This window comes from Camarhynchus parvulus, chromosome Z (genome assembly GCF_901933205.1).
Source record: "Camarhynchus parvulus chromosome Z, STF_HiC, whole genome shotgun sequence".
In the NCBI taxonomy this organism is placed as follows: domain Eukaryota; kingdom Metazoa; phylum Chordata; class Aves; order Passeriformes; family Thraupidae; genus Camarhynchus; species Camarhynchus parvulus.
In genome coordinates, this window is record NC_044601.1 from 6,446,201 (window position 1) to 6,465,199 (window position 18,999).

The following is an 18,999-nucleotide window of genomic DNA, read 5'->3' on the forward strand; positions in this document are numbered from 1 at the left end:
GGATGTTCATCAGTTAATAAAGGGTCTGGTGTGCACTCCAGGCAGCCCCCATCCCAAAACTTACCTATCTCAGAATGTGGGAGACACTTAAGGCACCCTCACCAAGCACAAAATGCTGGCAAGAGCAGCTCCTCTGGCGTGCTCCCTCTGCGAGAAGCAGATGCCAGAAGTCCCCCTCCTCCAGGAAGGTGTAAAGCTGGAGCCAGAAAAGAAAAGCCTGGAGAAATAGGTGTGTCTGATTGCAATGCTCTGGGCACGTTTTTGGCAGCCCCAGGTAGGAACGCTAGGAAGAGGCAAAGGGAGTTTTCCTTCATCTCCTCTTGCTGTTACTGTTCCAGCTGCTGCATCCCCAGAGTAACACTGACAGAGGATTTCAGACAAGCCCAAAGCCCTTGTTTCCAAAGACAGACCTCGGTGCCAAGTTGGAGGGGCGGGAGGTGGAAGAGATGACAGCCAAGCAGGCAGAAATGGAGACCTGGAGGCTAAAGCCAGATCAGCTTTGTGTGAGCTGTGGCCTGGGTGAGCGGAGCTGGAGCGCTTGGCTGAAAACCTTATCTCAGCTTGCAGAGCTTGTTTGTTTTCCCTCCTTACACGGGGTAAATACACAATTGCTTACTTGGGATGTTGAAGAGAGGCTTTTCTCCCGCCAGTGCCACCTCCCAGCAGCACCAGTTCCCCCCAGTTCCTCGTGCCTGGGTCAGCCCTGCATGGGCACTGCCACACCCCAACACACCGGACCTGCCCCACGCTGGGACGAGGTTTCTCAGTCCTTGAAACTTTCTGAATCCTTTAAACCCTTGAAATCGTGCGTCAGAAGAGCTGACAACGCTCTGTTTTCAAACAGGCACTACAAACAGTTGTGGGCATGTTTTTTTTTTTTGAGGGTGTTTGATGCAAATTCACACAGTTCCTGGTTTTGGTAGCCTTGCCTGCCTTGCCAGTGTCACTGCTGAGGCAGTGCACACTTCCTCTGCACAGTGTTGTGATGAAAGGAGGACACTGACGTTGAATCTCTCCCACACTGGTTCAAACAAGCCTCTTCTGCTGCCCCAGACCTAAGGGGGTTGGGTGAGACACACGGTGAGGGCCCTGTTCCCTCTGCCCACACAATCTCAGCCTTCCCAGGCTGCAGCCAAACCCTCTGAAGACCATAGGTGTAAGGCAGGAATCTCTCTGGCCCACTCCTTTTTCTAGGTGAGGAGGTGGGAAAGCATCCTGCTGCCATCCCAGGACATCCCCCATGGCACTGAGTATCTCCCTTTGTCCAGGCCACCCTCCAGGACAAACAAGGAATTTCTAAATGACCAGGCACCACAGTCAAGCTGCCCCTCTGGTCTTCAGTGGCCCCAACTTCCCAGCTTCACCTGTTCCTGCTCTGCTCCCTGCCTTGGCTTCAGGCAGGAGAGGTGACATTTAGCAGAGCAGGAGCCACTTCTGCAGCCCTGAGCTTGCTTCTTCCTCACCCCGTGACCCTTCAGTCCAGGGAGAATGAACAACTGCTCCTGGCAAAGGGTGGGAAGGGGAGAGGGTGACTCTGCTGCCCGTGCTCGGCTGTGGAGCATCCTCTGGCAGCTGTGGCTGCAGCAGCCCAGCTCCACGAGGGGAAGCTGCAGGTTTCTGCTCCCACTGGGCTGTGCTGGTGTCCAGCTGAAGCACTGGCCACCCCTCCGGGGGATGGGGAGATCCTGGGTCTGACCAGAATTCTGAGCAGGGAGTAGGGCCGGGGGATAGCGCAGCTCCCTGCCCTACAAGCACCCGCAAGAAGCAACCAGTAGTAATAGCCCGGGGCTAACCAGCCTCGGGTGGGCTCGCTGCTGGCACCTCTTTTTTCCTTTTCACGATGGGAAAGAAAATAGATTATTTCTTTAAAGAGAAAAGACCCCTTCCCCCCTCCCCTTTCCTTTCCCACCGCCCGGCTGCCGGAGCTCTGATGGGAACCGGCCGGCCAAAGCCGCTCCGTCTCGGAGCTGGGAAGAAAGCGGAGGATGCAGAACCCCCACCCCCTTCCCCCTCCTCCCCAGCCCCCTCCCCGCCTTCCTCCTGATCCTCCTCCTCCTCCTCCTCCTCCTCCTCCTCCTCTTCCTCCTCTCCGCCCGGCGCGGAGCTCCCGGAGCCCCCGCGGAGCCTCGGGGCCCCGGGGCTGGAGGAGCGGAGCCTCCCCTTCCTCGCCCTGCACAAGCAGAGGAGGCGGGCGGGGGGCTCCGCGCTCCCCCCTGCCCTTCCCGCGGTTGGGATGGAGGTTTCTGGGCACGGGGGAGGCTTTGGGGCTGGCCAGACAAAGGCACGGGCGGGGGTGGGCGCAGGGATCCTGCGGGGCTGGGAAGGGAGGGATGAGGAGCTCCTCCTGGGCATCCCCAGCCCGCCAGGGAGAGAAAACCCCCGGAGGAAGGAGGGTGTGTTACACCGGAGACCCTCGGGGCTTTTCGGGATGAGTGGGGAAAGTGAGGAGCGGATCAGGCTGGAAAAACAGACCGCTGCAGCCCCTCGGTGTTTTCATCTCATTGTATTTAACCCTCCCCACCTTCTCCGGGAGCCAAGCTTTCTGCACTGAACCAAAAAGCTCTCCAGAAAGGGGATCTCCTTTCCTCCTCTTGGAGACCACGCAAACTGCCTCCATGGGTTATGTCAGGCGCCCGAAACGTTGTCTGATTTACTGTGAATGTCAGATACTTTTCTTTGTAAATATTTTAGGCAAAGTAGAAACAGTAAACCTTTGCTCAGGCTGCCAAAGTCTCCCATGACAAATCATTGTTTTCAGATGTTCGGATTTGCGTGAGAAAACCCAACAAAAGGGAAAATGTTTAGGCTTTGTCTCCATCCTAAAGCAATATCACTCGAGAAAAAAAAATAATCCTCCCAGCTACGTTGTGGTCCAGATATGAAGAAAAATACTATTTTCATTACACACTTCTTAAGCACAGGTTTTATGTTACTGACTCAACAATGATTATCATTTTAAATGTGAAACACAGGCCCTAAATGGTTCTTTATGAGAAACCATTGTTTTCAAATATCTGAAATTAATTAGACCATGGCTACAGTCAATGTGCAAATATCAAACTGAACATCTGTGGAAAAAAAGTGCTTCCCATCACTTGAAAGAATATTGTGGGTCTGAAACACAGTCTCTCAAGGAAAATCTAATTTGTCTGGCATAGATTCTCTTAAGCTATCTTTTGTGGCTTCGCAATCACCTTTTCTTTGTCTCTTCTGTGCTTTTTTTTTCCCTCCTGAGCTGCTGTGTGTGAAAAAAACTTTATGTAAAATAAAGGAAATAATTCGTGTGATTTAAATGCCAGCAGCACTAAGGTCAGTTCGAGCGAAATCAAAGATCCTTTCAAAGTTATTCCACCTGGTCAGTGGCTCTGAGGGTCCAGCTTCCCACTCCCATCTACTTGCAAAGGGCTGTGCCATGGCAGCTGTGCTGAAAATGAGTCCACTGCCCCAGTTTGCCTCTCAAAGGTACAGATATGTAGGCTGCTTCCTTATTCTGCAGTGATTCAGTTATCTGAACCCCAATGTGTTTTCAGAAACCACAAAATCTCCCGAAACAATAGACTTTTTGCAAGTTCTTAGATTCCGCGTTTAAGAAAAGCTTTTTTTTCCCCCCAATACTTCTCTTTCCTACGCTTCGAGTGAAATATGTTTTCAGAGGCAAATTAAAACTCTCCAAAGGAGTCAGGCTTAGCAGCAGTGGTAACCATAGTGTACACAACCGCTTTCTCAAACAAAACACTTGATGGCTTATGTCAATGTTTCTTTTGTGGCAAAACCCTTCTCCACCTATTTTTACTCCATATTTCTTCAGCAGAGGGTAGAGCACTCAGCTATGAAAAACCATGAATAGAGTGTTTCATTTGGTAGCAGAACAAGCCACAATTGATGGTTTGGTATTATTTCTGCATTAAATGTAATGATGCAGACACGGCACTATCTGCACTGAGATAGTCGGTTTCCAGGACAGGATTTATCAGGAGAAGGTCCAGGCTTTCAGCAGCACTGGATGATGATGGCAAAGGCAATGATGTTTTCCTCCAGTGTTCTGATGCTGCTTTCTGTTCTGACTCAGTGTTTCTGCCCTGACTCCAAGGACAAGGGGCCAGACTGGGATGTTTTATGTTTCCACGGCTAATCCCCCCAAAAGCTGTGTCAGGAAGCTGGTGGCTTTTGGTTCTGGCTGGTGTAAGTGTCAGGCTGTGTCTCCAGGTCAGCCTGCTTCCCACAGCTGGGTCTGGCTCCTCAGAGAATGGCTGCTTTGTGATTTTGGGGGGGAGTGGTCAGTGTGGGCAGGTCACCACCAAGGTCCTTCTCAGGGCTGATCCCTGTGAGGACCAAACACAGCACAAGGCAAGAAAGGGAGAAAGAAACTGAGAAACTTATCAGTACAGGGTGGGCTGAGCCATAGTCAAGTGTTGTGCTAATCCGTGCTGTCCTGGGCTTCCTCTGATAAACTCCATCCTGGGCATGCATTATTTTTGTTTTGATAACTCCGTGGCTGCATCATAAACTTGAGTGCAGAAGTAATCCTGAATAATCAAATGTCGGTTTGTTCTCTTGCTGTTACCAAAAGAAATGAGTCTTTCATACTTTTTTTTTTTTGGTTTTTTGCTTTTTTTTCTTTATGATAGGAAGGTACCACCATTGTGCAAAGAATAAACTCACTGGGTCTGGTTCCACACTGATAGGGCAAACTCTTGAAATGGATTAAGAGAGATTTTCTTAACTAATCTCCTCTTCCTGGGCCTTCTCATCCTTGGCTAAAGCAATAACAAACATTCACAATGTGATTAATCCAAAACCTACTGAAGTCACTGGAAAGATCCTGCTAAATCCACAAGTGTCAGTCAACAGTTTCTTCTTCTTGGCTGTGTGTGAAGGGGAAGCAAAGAAATTAATAGATCAGGAACATCCTAAAAAGTGGAGGAAAGAGGGAGTTTAGGCTTTTTCCTTGCTCCCCCCCCCCAACATTCAGGAAAATCTCTGCTTTTCTTTGGGGACTCCTTTTTGTTGATTGAAATAGAAAGGTGGAAATCTTGGTAGCAGGCAAGGATGGATGAAAACATTCATACCTATGGGAAGAGTCACAGCTCACCTTGAGTAAAAGAGAGTAAATTTGGGTTGAAAGATCTGATCCTGCCCTGGCATCTCACAACTTTTGATTGGCTCTCAGACATGTCGAAGATAATACCTGTCATAATACCATTTAAAACAAACAAACTAAATAAAAAATAAACAAAAAAAAAAAAAAAAGGGCTGAGGATGTCTGCAAATATGTCTTGGCACAATTTATAAGACTCTTGGGGTAGCTGTAAATATTTGCCCCGCCACAAAAAAACGTAATAGTTCATACGAAGGAAGTGGTAGCTTTTTTTCTTCAGTGGGGAAAGAATGGGTATGAAAGCAGAGAGAAAAATTCAGTCCCTCTATGTTGAAAGCTACCCTACTTTGTTGAATATTCTCTGATTTTTAATTTTTTTTTTTTTAGTTTTTTGAAGGCCTCAGCTAAGGAAATGTAACATTCTTGAACCTCGTTTGAGTTTTACACAGAACATGAATCATGGTGGGAGCAGAGAAGTTTGGAAAGAGGAAGTAACTTTGCCCTGAAGACCTAAACACCAAATAGAAATAACCAGAGACAGAAAAGAAAAAAAAAAAAGTGATTTTCCAAATAATCATACTGTTTGTGAGGAAGAGGTGCCCAGTGCTTTGGGAAGCCCAGGACTGTCAGTGAGTGAGAACGGATTTGTGATGTACACCAAGAGCTTCAAGCTCCATGCTCTCCCCACACCATTCCCAGGTCTCTGCTGTAACTCGGACTTGGCTGCCATCAAGGGTTTTTCACCAAGTTTTGGTGAGACACATGCCATTTTTATCCTCTGTCTGCTAAAAGAAAGATGAAAAGAAGTGTTTCTGGTATCCAGACATTCAGTGAAAGGTTTTCTCTGTTACAGCAAGTGGGGTCTCCCAGGATGAGGGAGAATGGGAACACTGTTAGCATTCATTGCATTGGCTGTAGGAGCTAAAGGATGCCCTTTTTAGCATAAAAGCAGACAGAAATACCACGAACTTTGTGAGATTTTTTTCCCCATACTAACGGAAGTGGACCTACTCTCGCTGTGAGTGCAACGGAGGGGTTCTCCCATCCCCTGGCTGAGCACAACCCTTCAGCACTATAGTCCAGAAGCTTGGGACATTTCCATACCCACAAGTGCTCAGAGAGCAGCTTCTGATGTCTCTTTGGGGTGTTAGTCTGCAAATGGGGCTGGGGAGGAGCAGATAAGGGTCTGGGGGCACGAGGTCTCCCTGAGACTCTGCAAAAGCTTCTGCCACATGGAAGTTTTGTGATGGTCCTTCCCAATGGTCCTATGAGCCAAGAACCCATAAATATGGATATCACCACCTGCCTGGTGTTTGATTTTGAAGGGTGAGAAGGGGTCCAGGTCTGCTCAGACGGGGAGGTGATGTATTTCTTTTTCTTCTTGTTGGCCTTGGCTACCTCCTTGCACAGGCTACCTCCTTTCCCCCACTACAGGAAGGAGCTGTTTGATCACCTTCCTGTCTTTTTCTTCCCCTGGTTCAAATGCACCAGGGATAGGGGAAGCTGTGGGGTTGAAATGTTTCTACTGGAACCGGTAGTAATGGTGCCCAGCAGCATCCCCTGTTTCACAGCTTCAGCACCACCAGCACTGCAGGATATCTCTTTTTTTTTTTTTGTGTGCCCAGTTTTGCCATTTCAAGAACAAACAGCTTTGCCATTTCAAGATGGTCATGAGCAAGCTGCTGCAACAAAGATCTCTGAAGCACAACAACCTCCATCCTTCCATACAGCAAGTTTAAGCACTGCAGACTCAGGACAGTCCAGGAAGAGAGAGGATCTCCCTGCCACACTCCAGGGATGGGAGGGTCTTCCTTCTTCTGTGCACGAAAGCAAAACAGGGAATTTGAGGAGTCTTTGGCACAGCAGAGACAGGGAATGGACCTGGAAGAGGGAGCTGCCCAGGCAGAGGAAAAAGGATTTGAGGAACAGCAAGATGCCATGAGAACAAGGGAAACCAGGAGACACTACAGCTGAGGGAGGACGAGTGTCAAAACAAACTCCACAGAGCAACAAAAGGCAGGGGAAAATAAGTGTTTATTTTTCTCCCTGTTTGCTTTTTAATGAAAGTAGGCAGGCGAGTGTTTGAGGGTTGTTAGCATTTCTTGCTGACCTGCAGCTGGCACATTTTTCACCCACTTCTGTCAGAATTTATTTGAGTTTGGTACTGAACGCTGATCAGACTTTGCCCCTTGCTTTACTTAGGCTCGGAATTGCTTATACAGCAAACACTCTCTGCTAGGGTTCTCATTAATCCACTTCTTTGTTGAGGTTTCCTAGAGGAATTCCTATTTGGTAAACCAAACAGAATTAAAAGGAATGCATCTGCGCCAGGGATATCCATCTTGGGTCTCTGGGACCCATTGTCCCGGCTAAATTAGACCAGGAGGCCTCTTGTGTTTGCCCGGAGCTGGGATTCCCACTGGCACTTGACAAACCATTAACAGGCTGCGTTAGTCGGGAGGTCTTGGCACATTTGGGGCACCCCTGGCAGCGTGGGTGCGGGATACCAGGTGTGGGATGTGGGGTGCGGGATGTGGGATATGGGATGCAGGGTGCAGAATGCAGGATGAAGGATGCAGGATGTGGGATATGGGATGCAGGGTGAAGGATGCGGCATGTGGAATGGGGATGCAGGGTGCTGGATGCAGGATGGGGGATGTGGAATATGGGATGCAGGGTGCAGGATGCAGGATGTGGCATGCAGGAAGCAGGGTGTGGGGTGTAGGATGGGGATGTGGGATGCAGGCTGCGGGATGTGAGATGTGGGATGCAGGGTGTGGAATGCAGGGTGTGGGATGCGGGATGCGGAATGCAGGGTGCAGGATTCAGGATGCAGGACGTGGGATGTGGGATGCGGGATGTGGGATGCAGGATATGGGATGCACGGTGTGGGATGCAGGGTGTGAGATGCGGGGTGCGGGGTGTAGGATGCGGGGTGCGGGGTGTAGAATGTGGCACGCGGGATGCAGGATATGGGATGCGGTGTGCGGGATTCGGGATGTGGGATGCGGATGCAGGGTGCGGGACGCGCTCCCGCGGCGGCGCCCTCCTTGCCACTAGGTGGCACTTCCCATCCTCCAAATTACAGTAATTAACGCACGTCTGCCGTCGCTAATGAGCATCGCCCGCTCTGTTTGATCGGCCGCAGGGCACGTAATGCACAATATTTTTTTTTAAAGGCGCGACTGACTGTCGAATATTCTCTGTCTCAGCTTCTTATCTTCTCCTACCCTGCTTTCCTTTTTTTTTCTTTTTCTAAGATGATCTGAGCCTCACAGTGATTTCTTTGCCTCTGTTAGGATTCCTTAGCCTCCTACACGTGTGTAAAGTTGGGTCCTTCCCTCTAGAGACAGTGCTTGTTACTGAAAACAGACGATTTTTGGTCCCATTTCTTTCCCTCTTTGTTGCGTTGGTATCAGACCCCACCAATGTGACACAAAAAAAAAGACAAGACAGGAAAGCCAATTTGGGTCTTCCAGCTACTCCTCTCACAGCAGCCACAGAGAAAGTCTAAAAATGAGTGAAAACTTCACAGTTCAGTCTAAGAAAATGTACACTTTCTTTATTAAAAAAAGATAAAAATAAATAGACCGAGGTTTTACTGTGGATTATGTGACACTTCACCTTGCACTTTAGGTTTCTATAAAGCCCAGTTTAGGTCAAACTGATTTTTTGGCAGAAAACCAGGCATAACTAAGAGCTTCATATAGTTTCCATCTGAAAACATAAATCAAGCAGCAGGCTCAAAGGACAGCCCAGCCAAGGTTTGCTGAACCCCACAGCCCCAGACAGTGAGGCTTTCAGTGGATGTAGTCTGATACGCAGTTTTGGCTATGATATGTAGATATGTAGTTTGTTTGTTTTGCAAAGCATCTGGGCGCGAGGAGGGGAGGAAAGATAAGTGAAATGTGGCTTTTTCCAGGCCCAGGAGCCGCCCCTGGCTCCCCAGTTGCTGGTGAACAGTGGGCTCTTTTACACAGCCCCGAGTGGCTCAGCGGAAGCATGTGGGATGCAAATGGGAAAAGGGCATGAGAGGGGATTTTTACTTCTTTTTCCCTTTTTTTTTTTTTTTTTAAGTGTGTACCACTGTGTTTCTACTTTATCATCTGTGATGCAACCAGATATCCACTCCTACCTGCACACTCTCATTGCCCCTCTCACTTTTTATCCATCCATCTTTGCTAGCTCAAATTTTTTTCTTTTTTTTTGGTGAAATTGTGGCTTTTGACTTTGCAACACTTGAATTTGCCAAGTCTTGCCTACTTTTTTGTGCCCAGCCTTTTTCCTCCGTGTTTAGCTGTGTTAGATATTCTCGTGCTGTCTCATGAGGATTGAGACCTTTGTTTTCAGAGCAGGGTCTGCATGATTTTCTGTTGAGTGCCTTGAGATGCTCAGTTTCACAGAGATGTTGGTGTGTTTTAAAAAAAAAAAAAAACCCAATGAGATAATTTCCCACTTGTGGAACCATTTAATAAATTCTCACAGGCTTAAAGCAACACAAAGAGAGGCTTGAAAAATTTCCTCTCAGGTTTTTCTCATTTTGCTGCAATTTTGTTTTCCATGCTCTGAAAGTCTGAGTGGTTTCTAGCTAAACCCTCCACGCAATGTAACCTCTGCTCCCTCGCAATCATTTCACTCCGATTCACAGAAGCTTGGATTGTTCCTGCCCCCGAGTATCCCCCAGGATTAATGCCTGTTAAAACTTCCTAACATATTCCAGCCCATTCTGCTGCTTTCAGCATCTCACTGAGGACTTTCACTGCGCCACTTTGTACTGCAAGTCCTGTGCCTTATTAGCAAACTCTAATTATGTCACGGCAGCCACACTCTGCAATAATGGCCTTATATGCAACCCAGGTGTGCGAGAAACAAAAAAGGAATAAAAGCTCGGTGCAAAATGCTGGGTGGATAAAAGGTGAGGGCGCTTTTATACCCTACAATACTTGAAAGCTGGGGAGAAAAAGTGAGTTCCAGATTGTGAATATGGGGCTGAAACCAAGGGCTCTAACACTTGGTGAGGTCCCTGGGAAGGGCTCTGGGTCTGAAGACTTGGATTTGTTTGTGGTTGTGGTTGTGATTGTGATTGTGGTTGTTCCCTGGGCAGGCAGTGGGATGCTGGATGCCTGAGAGGGCTGTCAGGATGCAGAACTGCATCAGCAGACCCTTTGGAGAGGTGCTTTGGGGCCAGTGAAGGTCCTAGAGCCCTGTCAGTCCCTGGAAAACCTGCTGCCCTTGTCAGCAGCAGCTGTAGAAATCCTTCCATGGAGCTTTGCTTCTCCTTGCAGACTTTGCCCAGCCCCTTCTGTTCATACACGTCTTTCTTGAATGTGCAACACCCCTGCTTCCTGCCAGGGCCTCTCCCTCTCTTGGGCAAACACTCCTCTATTTTGACTGAAAAGCTGAGAAAACCCTGGCTTTTGGGCAGAGTTTGAGGTCCCACACACACCAACCCCTGCGGTATCTCCAGGTGCTGATGGAGAGCAGGACCTGAGGTCTTGTCAACATCTGCTCCCAAAGGGGGGTTTCCCAAATTCCCCAGGGGCTGATTGTGTCCAAGGGGCACTCAGCAGCACTGACCCTGCCTCTGGGATCAGAATTGCTTCCATCAGCACGAGGGGCACTGACTCATGGGTGCCAAAACCTCTGCTGGTGTCTGCTCCACAGCCCTTGCTCCCTTGCTCCCCCTCACTGAATTTAGCAACTGTGAGGGGACGGTTGGGCAGGGCAAACAGAGGAAGGAGAGATTTGCACTTTCGTTGCCTCGTGCTGAAAATGTTTGTTTTGACACAAGAACGGGGTTAATTCCGCCTCAGCAAAGACAGCTTAGCACAATAAAGCTCTTTTCTTAGGTAGGGAGGGTGAGGAAGTCTTTAAACTGTTGCACAGATAATAAAGATAAATTTAGGAGATAGCTTTAAAATGCCCCCTAAGACATAAAGTAATAATAAGCTGTTCACTGTAGTTTGGGTCACAATTAAAATGCCTGTGGGATATATAAGTGTCATCCATGGGAGCTCCTGTCCTGCTGCTGGAATGTATTCATTACCCAGTGAATCCCTGGGTGCTGAAAAGCTACAAAGATACTCATTGACTTTTAGGACTGATAAGACAACCTTCATAACAGGGATAGAAATACCTTCCTTGAACACTTTGACATAATTTTTGCAGAAGAGTTAGTGGCTCGTGCAGAAAAGCGACAGCAAAGTTTTAAATCAAGGAAAGAAAAAGATTATTTCTTATGTTCTTCAGTATTTGTTGGTTCATAGGAGGGTGCTCCCTCTACTACATCCAAGGAGCCATCAAACTCTTAACTTCAATTTTTCTCATTTCTCAAGAAGCCAGAGGGATTCCTAAGATTTAATTTTGCAATTTTTTTGCTTGTGGGATGTGTATATGTAACCACACAGTTAGAACTTACACTTTTACCACATTTTCACTGTTTTCATTGCTGTCATATAGGTTATTATTAGATTTTATTATTAGACCTTAGTATTAGACTTTAGTATTAGAACAGCCTAATTCTTTAAAAAAAAACATTGGAGGTATTTTTATCTCTTGTTTCTTTTTAGAACATATATCTAGGTCTTAATCCAAAGCATTTTGAATTTTCTCAGGAATCTTCCACTGACTTTGAAGAGCTTTATGCTCTGCAGAAAGGTCAGACAAAAGGAATATGTTGACTCTGCCCGGGCTTCTATAAAAGGAAACCTGAAAGCATTTAAAATAGAAAAATGCTATCTTTCTGCAACGTCTGTTTCCAAGGCCAGACGTTTAAGCCTCCCCAGAAGCCGGCAATAAGCTCCTCGTTTAATGTCACAATTAATTTAGCAGGGCTCAGCTCGGACAGGGGGTTTGTGCGAGTTCATGCACCCGTGCCCACGCAGGCCTTCACCACACACCGTGACATTACCCTCGGAAAAAAAAACCCAAAAAAACTGCATTAACATCCAGTCTAGGGGGCTCAGCTCACAGCTCGGGGTTTGCCACTGAAAGCTGAGCCCGGCTCTGACTCGGGCTGGCTTTGAAGGAGGCCGAGATAAGGCAGCATTAATCTAAGTGAGTGGTTCTTTTTGCCTGAAGGGAGGGAGCTGGAGCTCCTTCGGGAGGCCAGAGACCACCTGGGCATTCATCCTATGGGGCCACAAATCAGTGTGTTAATAGCTTGTGTACAATAGCCTGTCAGAACTAGCAGGAGGTGCCTTTGCTGCTTCTACAAAATCTGATTTTTTTTTTTTTTGACCCTGTGACAGGAAAAATAGGTACTATTTTAAACACACAAGAATACACAGCCCTATTTAATAATTCCTTGATAATCCCAACAAGTTTTCGTGGTTAGGGTAGGCTTAGGTAACCCTACAAACACACTTTTGTGTGTACAGGTGAGGTGTTTTTTGAGTGGAAGATTTGTGGAGGGAAGCTAACAGGAGTGCACTTTTTTGGGCATTTTGCTGATGACTGACTCAGGAAAATGGTCAGTTTTGGACTGAAATCTTCACACTGGGAGATGGGGCTGTGCATTGTCATCTGGGGATATCCCAGAAGTTTCCACAGGCTCCAGCAAAGGCCTGACACGGGTGGGATCAAAATTGAGGAGCTGTGACCACATCTCCTGCTGGTGCTCAGCATAAAGGAGCTTTAGTTCCACCACAGATCACGTGGATCCAGGAGGATTTGATATTAGAGACCTTCTGCTCACATATTGCCCATATATTAACATTTACACCGCTGTGCAGCAAGGCAGACAAGAATGTTTTTCATACTCCTGACTTTCAGAAGTGCTCCCACACACAGAGCACTTCCATTATTGGGTCCCAGATAGCAAATGAAAGCTCTTACAGAGGGGGACTCACACAATGACCTATTCAGATTAAAACTTGTACATCCAGCCCTTTTTTCAGAGCAACAGACACTCTATCAGCAGCCAGACAAATGAAAAAAGAGCAGATATTTTAATATTGCAGCCATTTCCTGGCTTGAGGCATCGTCCAATCAATCTTATCATTCATTCCTAAAAGGCTTTCCAGCAGGAAACTGGAAAGCACCCCTAACCTACACCCACACTGGCACTGAAAGGGTGACCCATCTCCAGGGACAAAACATTAAGTGGTAAACATTCAGTATGTTGTGAAAATACAGAGGTGGATATGATATAAAACACACCTCACCGCTCCAGCACAAAGAAATAAAGACCACAATTGTAATTTCATTTCTCTAAACTTCTCAGACTGAGGAGTGAGAATGAAATGCAGAGCCAGTGGGAGCAGGGACATGGGGAAGAAAAGAGGGGCATGGCTCAGGTGTGTAGGGATGGGGTGAGGAGAGCCCAGGCACAGGTGGAACAGGATTTGGCAAGGGATGTGAAGAGTAACAAGGTGAGATTCTCTCAGTGCACAGGTCAGAAAGAAAGGCCAATGAGAGAGCAAAGCCCCTGCCACTGCTAGCAGAGAGAATTCGGGCATCACTTGATGAAACTGAATAGTGATAACATCTCTGTGGCCTGGTGAGATGCACCCCAGCACCCTGAGGGAGCTGGCTGGTGTTGCCAAGCCACCTTCCATCATTGCTTTTCTATTTTTCAGATTCTGTGCTGCTTTAGTGTGTGGGTCTGGGCTTCATATGAGAGGATGGAGAGCTCTGTGCACAGAGCAGGGAGACAAAACAATTCCTGCTCCAGGTGGGCACCAAGGACAAATGACCCAAATCTCAGCCCAAGAGCACAAACACCGTGGGCTGGAGAGAGAAAAACAAGCAGGGTGGGACTGCAGGGGCTAAAGCTGGAATGGGACAATGAACTGCAAGGTGCAAATGGAGCAGAACTGATCCCGTGCCGGTCGTTCATTTTGGGGCCATTTTGATTCATCTTGGGTGCAGCCCTGGCTGGGCTCTTGTGCTGCCCAAGGTGCATCCATGGAGGAGATCCTTTGAATAAATCCCTGCTTTATTCTGTAATTCTGTCTGGTCTCTGTCCTAGGTCAGCCTTCCCAAGGCATCACCATCATATCTGAAAAGTCACAGCACGCAGGCAAAGCCCCCTGTGGCTGGAAAATGGGAAACAGGACCCTGCTTTTGAAAAGGGGGGAAAGGAAGACGTGGGGAGCTCCAGAGCAGTGAGCCTCACGTCTGTGCCTGGGGAGGACATGGAAATATCCACATGGAAGCAATGTTAGGGTACATGCAAGAAAAGGAGGTGATTTGAGATTTGATTTGAGACAGCCAGGGTGGCTTCACCAAAGGTTCTGCGTCCAGGGGAGTCCTCAGGGGTCTGTCTTGGCCCTCAACACCTGCACCAAAGGAGATGAATGGAGCACACCCGCAGCAGTTTGCAGGTGACACCGAGCTGGGGGTGCAGTGACACTCCTGAGGGTGAGGACAGGGTGGCATCCAGAGGGACCTGGGCACGCTCCAGAAGGGACCCCTGGGGATCTCAGGAGGCTGAACCAGGCCAGGGCTGGTGCTGCCCCTGGGCTGGGGCAATCCCACACATGACCACAGCCTGGGGGAAGAATTCAGTGAGGGCAGAGAAGGACTTGAGGGTTCCTGTGAGTGAAAAGTTGGATTTGAGCCAACAGTGTGTGCTCACAGCCCAGAAGGCCCAAAACATCCCGGCCTCCACCAAACCAGTGTGGGCAGAGGATGAGGAAGGTTCCTCCTCCTCCTCTCCTCTGCCTTCATGGGATCCTCTGCAAAGGAGCCCTGGGGGTGCTGTGGGGCAGGGCTGGGACCCCAAAGCCTGTGCTGGGCTGAGACCAAAGCCCTGGGCTGGGCCCAGAGCCCAGAGCCCCGTGCTGGGTGACCCCAGAGCCCCGTGCTGGGCCCAGAGCCCAGAGCCCGTGCTGGGTGACCCCAGAGCCCCGTGCTGGGCCCAGAGCCCAGAGCCCCGTGCTGGGCCCGGCCCAGCGTGGGCAGCAGGGCAGGGGCCATTGTGCCCCTGTGCCCCTCAGGCAGAGCCCACCTGCAGAGCTGCGCCAGCCCTGGGCCAGCCCAGCAAGGAGCTGGAGCTGCTGCAGCCAGGCCACAGGAGGCTCCAGCATGGGCACAGGCATGGAGCAGCTCTGCTGGCAGCAAAGGCTGCCACAGCTGCCATTGCTCACCTGGGCAGGAGAAGCTTTGGCCTGAGCTCAGGGTGGCCTTGCGGGGCCTCAAGGGGCTGCAGCAAAGATGGACACAGACAATTGCCAAGGGCTGCAGGGACAGCAGCCAGGGAATGGCTGCCAGTGCCAGAGGGCAGGGCTGGCTGGGATCTTGGCAATGAGGAATTGTTCCCTGGCAGGGTGGGCAGGCCCTGGCACAGGGTGCCCAGAGCAGCTGGGGCTGCCCCTGCATCCCTGGCAGTGCCCAAGGCCAGGCTGCGCACTGGCACAGTGGGAGGTGTCCCTGCCATGGCAAGGGTGGCACTGGGTGGGCTCTAAGATCCTGTCCAGCCCAAACCATTCCAGGATTCCACAGCTATCAGAAGCATTTGGAGCTTGATGGAGCTCCGTGTCTGGTGAGAACTACATTAAACAATAAACCTTGTGGAGATGCCATTCCCATGGCATGTCCTGGCAAAGAAGTGGAAAAGGCTGCCATGAGAAACGTGAGGGAAATAGTTGAAATCCTGATGACCAAAATCACCCCTTAGTGACCCCATTTCTGCAGGCTTTGGGTGCTGAAACACCAGCACACAGCACCTGCAATCTCTGTTCTCTTGCTTTTTGTGCTCTGCTATTATAATTAGCCGCACACACGCCACTTTATGGTCAAGAATTGCATTCACGACCCTCATGTAGAATGTCAATGCAACAAAAAAAGAGTTTAATGCACAGTGCTCACAGAAATGGTACTGCTGCCTCTTTAATGTGTATCATTTTCCACTGAGTTACTTGAAAACGCAAAGCAAAAGGTTTTATTACATAAAGTGCTGTAGCACTTTTGGTGGGTGAAGAGTCATTTTAAATTTGAAAATGTGAGAGCCAGGCAGGGGGACATTAGAAATGAACATTTCAGTGTTCTCTTTTCAAACCTGCAGAGGAAAATAGGCTCAAGAATCATAAATTTCCCTTTTCTTTTTATCATCATTAGAAATTTCTCTGCCTACAGCCCAGTCAACAGCAATTCAGTGGTGATTCATGGGTTTAAAGCCTGAATTATGACAAAAGGAGCCATAAATTGCAGGAATTATTTTACTTTAAAGATGATGGAGTATCTACTCTGACCAGAAGACTTTTAATCCATTATATTTCTTAAATAAATATGCCTGGGCAACTAATCACTTGCTATTAGCACTCTCCTATGATCACTTCAAGTAACATAACAGTGTATCACTTAAATAAACTGGCAATGTGAACAGGGTAGATTTATGGGCTTTAATTTCTCAGCTCACACTTGTCTCTTGCATTTAAAACAAATACCAGAGTGTAGCTGTTGGCCGATGTTTGTAGAATCCATTTGTTCCATGTTTTGAAAGCAACTGTAGTATTCAACAGCCAGCTTGGGACTGAATTATTACGAAAAAAACCCAAAAAAACCCCAAGGAACTCCAAGCAAACCCAGCTAACTAAAAAGTAACAAAATTGCCTCTGGATTATATGGTAGCATTGGATTTTTTTTTTTTTTAATTTTCACGATTACATATTATTTTCTCCAGTGGAAAAGGTATGGGTAGTGCCAGCCAAAGTTCTGTAGCTCTGCTCAGTTAAAGGAAGGTATGAAAAGGGGTGTCCCCAAGGGGGTCCTTCCTAAGCCAAACCAGACAGAGGTCAAGTTCCAAAAATCTGATGTTTTGCCACCAAGAAGTGCCCAAGCAGGTCACATTTTGCCCGGTGCAACAAGCATGGCATACCCATCAGTTATGCCATCCATAACCAGGGTTATGCCACGGTTATCCATGGCATAACCAGACCAACATTGGTGTTAGTCAAAGCAAGTTATACTCCAGGAAATTTGGGGGAAAAAAAACAAAACCCAAACCTGTTTCAAGTATAAAAACAATAAAATAAAATCTTACTGTGAAAAAAACTTATTAAAGATGGAGGTAAAAGATGTAGCTTTTAAGGCAACTCTTCCTCAAGGATGACCTCACCTCTGCAGCAGTTTTGGTGCTTCACCTTTCCTAAATACATTCAGAAGTCCCCAAGGGCAGGAGAGTCAGGGTGGCTGGGGAGGATGGGGAAAAATCAGCCTCTCCTCACTGCTCCATTTGGGTAAATCCCAGCGCCTCCAGTGGCACTTCCCACCTGCCACCAGAGCTGAAGAGAGAGCAGATCCTTGGCTTTGAACTGGTGGATTGAAAGAAATAAAATAAAGGACTAATTAAAAACCAAACCAAACAGAACCAAACAACAACAACAAAAAAGACAACAAAAATCTTCATTTCAGGCTGATCCAAAATCTGGTGATTGTAGTCAGCTCAAAAAATACTTTGGGATTTAGCAATATGTTCTAATTCCTAAAAGATGACTTTGCTTTGGATTCAGACCTTTGACTTAAAGGAAATGTGGAACAAAAATCCTGCCTAAATGGAAATCCCCAAAATAATCTGAATGCTTGGATTTCCATTTTTTTCTTGCTTCCAGATTTTCCTGGACTTTCTGGGATTTTTTTTTTCCTCTTGGTAAGACAAATGACTTGGCAAAAATTAAATTTGAGTTTCTACAATGCTACGATGTCACCACATCTCTGTGTTTCATAGGAAAAGTTTGTAGCCAGTTCTAACCAACTAAATCATGTCCTGCGGGCAGCTGTAATAAACACAGCTCAGAAAGGGGTTATTTCCCATTAATAATGAACCCAGCAGCTGGAAGGAGAAATAAAAACAATTTCCCTGTGTGATTGTAGGGCAGCATCTTCTCCAATGCCCAAGATATCTGCCATTTATCAGCCTAATAACCCCAAAAAAGAACCTGGTTTGAATTCAGGTACCTGTTGCTGAGAAGGTGTTTGAGGAGGATCAAAAATTAAAAAACCACTATTTTTATTAGCTGGAAAGGTATGGATCAGCTTTATTTTATCAGTGATTTGAATTTCCACATATTAACTGCAGGCATCACTAAATAAATTTCTGGTCTCTAAAAGTGAAAACCAGCATTGACTAAAAGGGCAAACACTTACACACCCTCCCACACAATTGTCTTAAGTATATAATAAAACTGATCTAAATCAACCCAAAAAAACCCCAATCCCCCCGGAAAAAAATCAATAAAATCAGGATTAGTTGCATGTTTGGCTTTCTTACATGCATTTTTCAGTATTTCCAGACTACTGCTGTGCCACTAAGACTTTAAATTATTGAAGGCATTGAAATGGGAGCCTCCTACTCTGTGTGGTATGGGCTTGTTTTGTGAAGCCAGAGTTAGAATTTGTCTTTAGGAAGTCCTTGAACAGTCAGCAGCAGTCAGGGCATCTGCTCTGGGCTCGTTTGGGAAAATAAAGCTGCCCACACAATAATATTGGAGAGTGTGGTGACTCACCCTGGAAATCCAGGGACCCTTTCCCCACCCCACACACCCCCCTCACACCAACCCCTTAAAATTAACTAATATTAAAGGACTTTTGCCGTATCTAAGTGTCCTATTTATCCTGCCAGCATTTTTAGGGAAAGCTCCAAGTTTTCAGGTCAATGGAATTCTCCCAACAGCTGCCTCCCTCTGCTCATCTCTGTCAGTGAAGCAAACTCTCTTCTGGTGGTTTGGGAGTGGGAGAATTCTGCAGCTCTGTGCCCTGGGAGGCAGGGTGGGCTGTCATGAGCCGGGCAGGAAGGTGTCCCTGACCACTCCAAGGCGCCAGGTGACCTTTAAGGTCCCTTCCCACCTGGATCATTCTGTGGGTCTGTGGAAGTTTAAGTTTAATTTTGCTCGTTCGCCTGGATCGACACACACAGAACGCTCCCCGGTAAATTTAACACATCCCTTCATTCAGTCTTT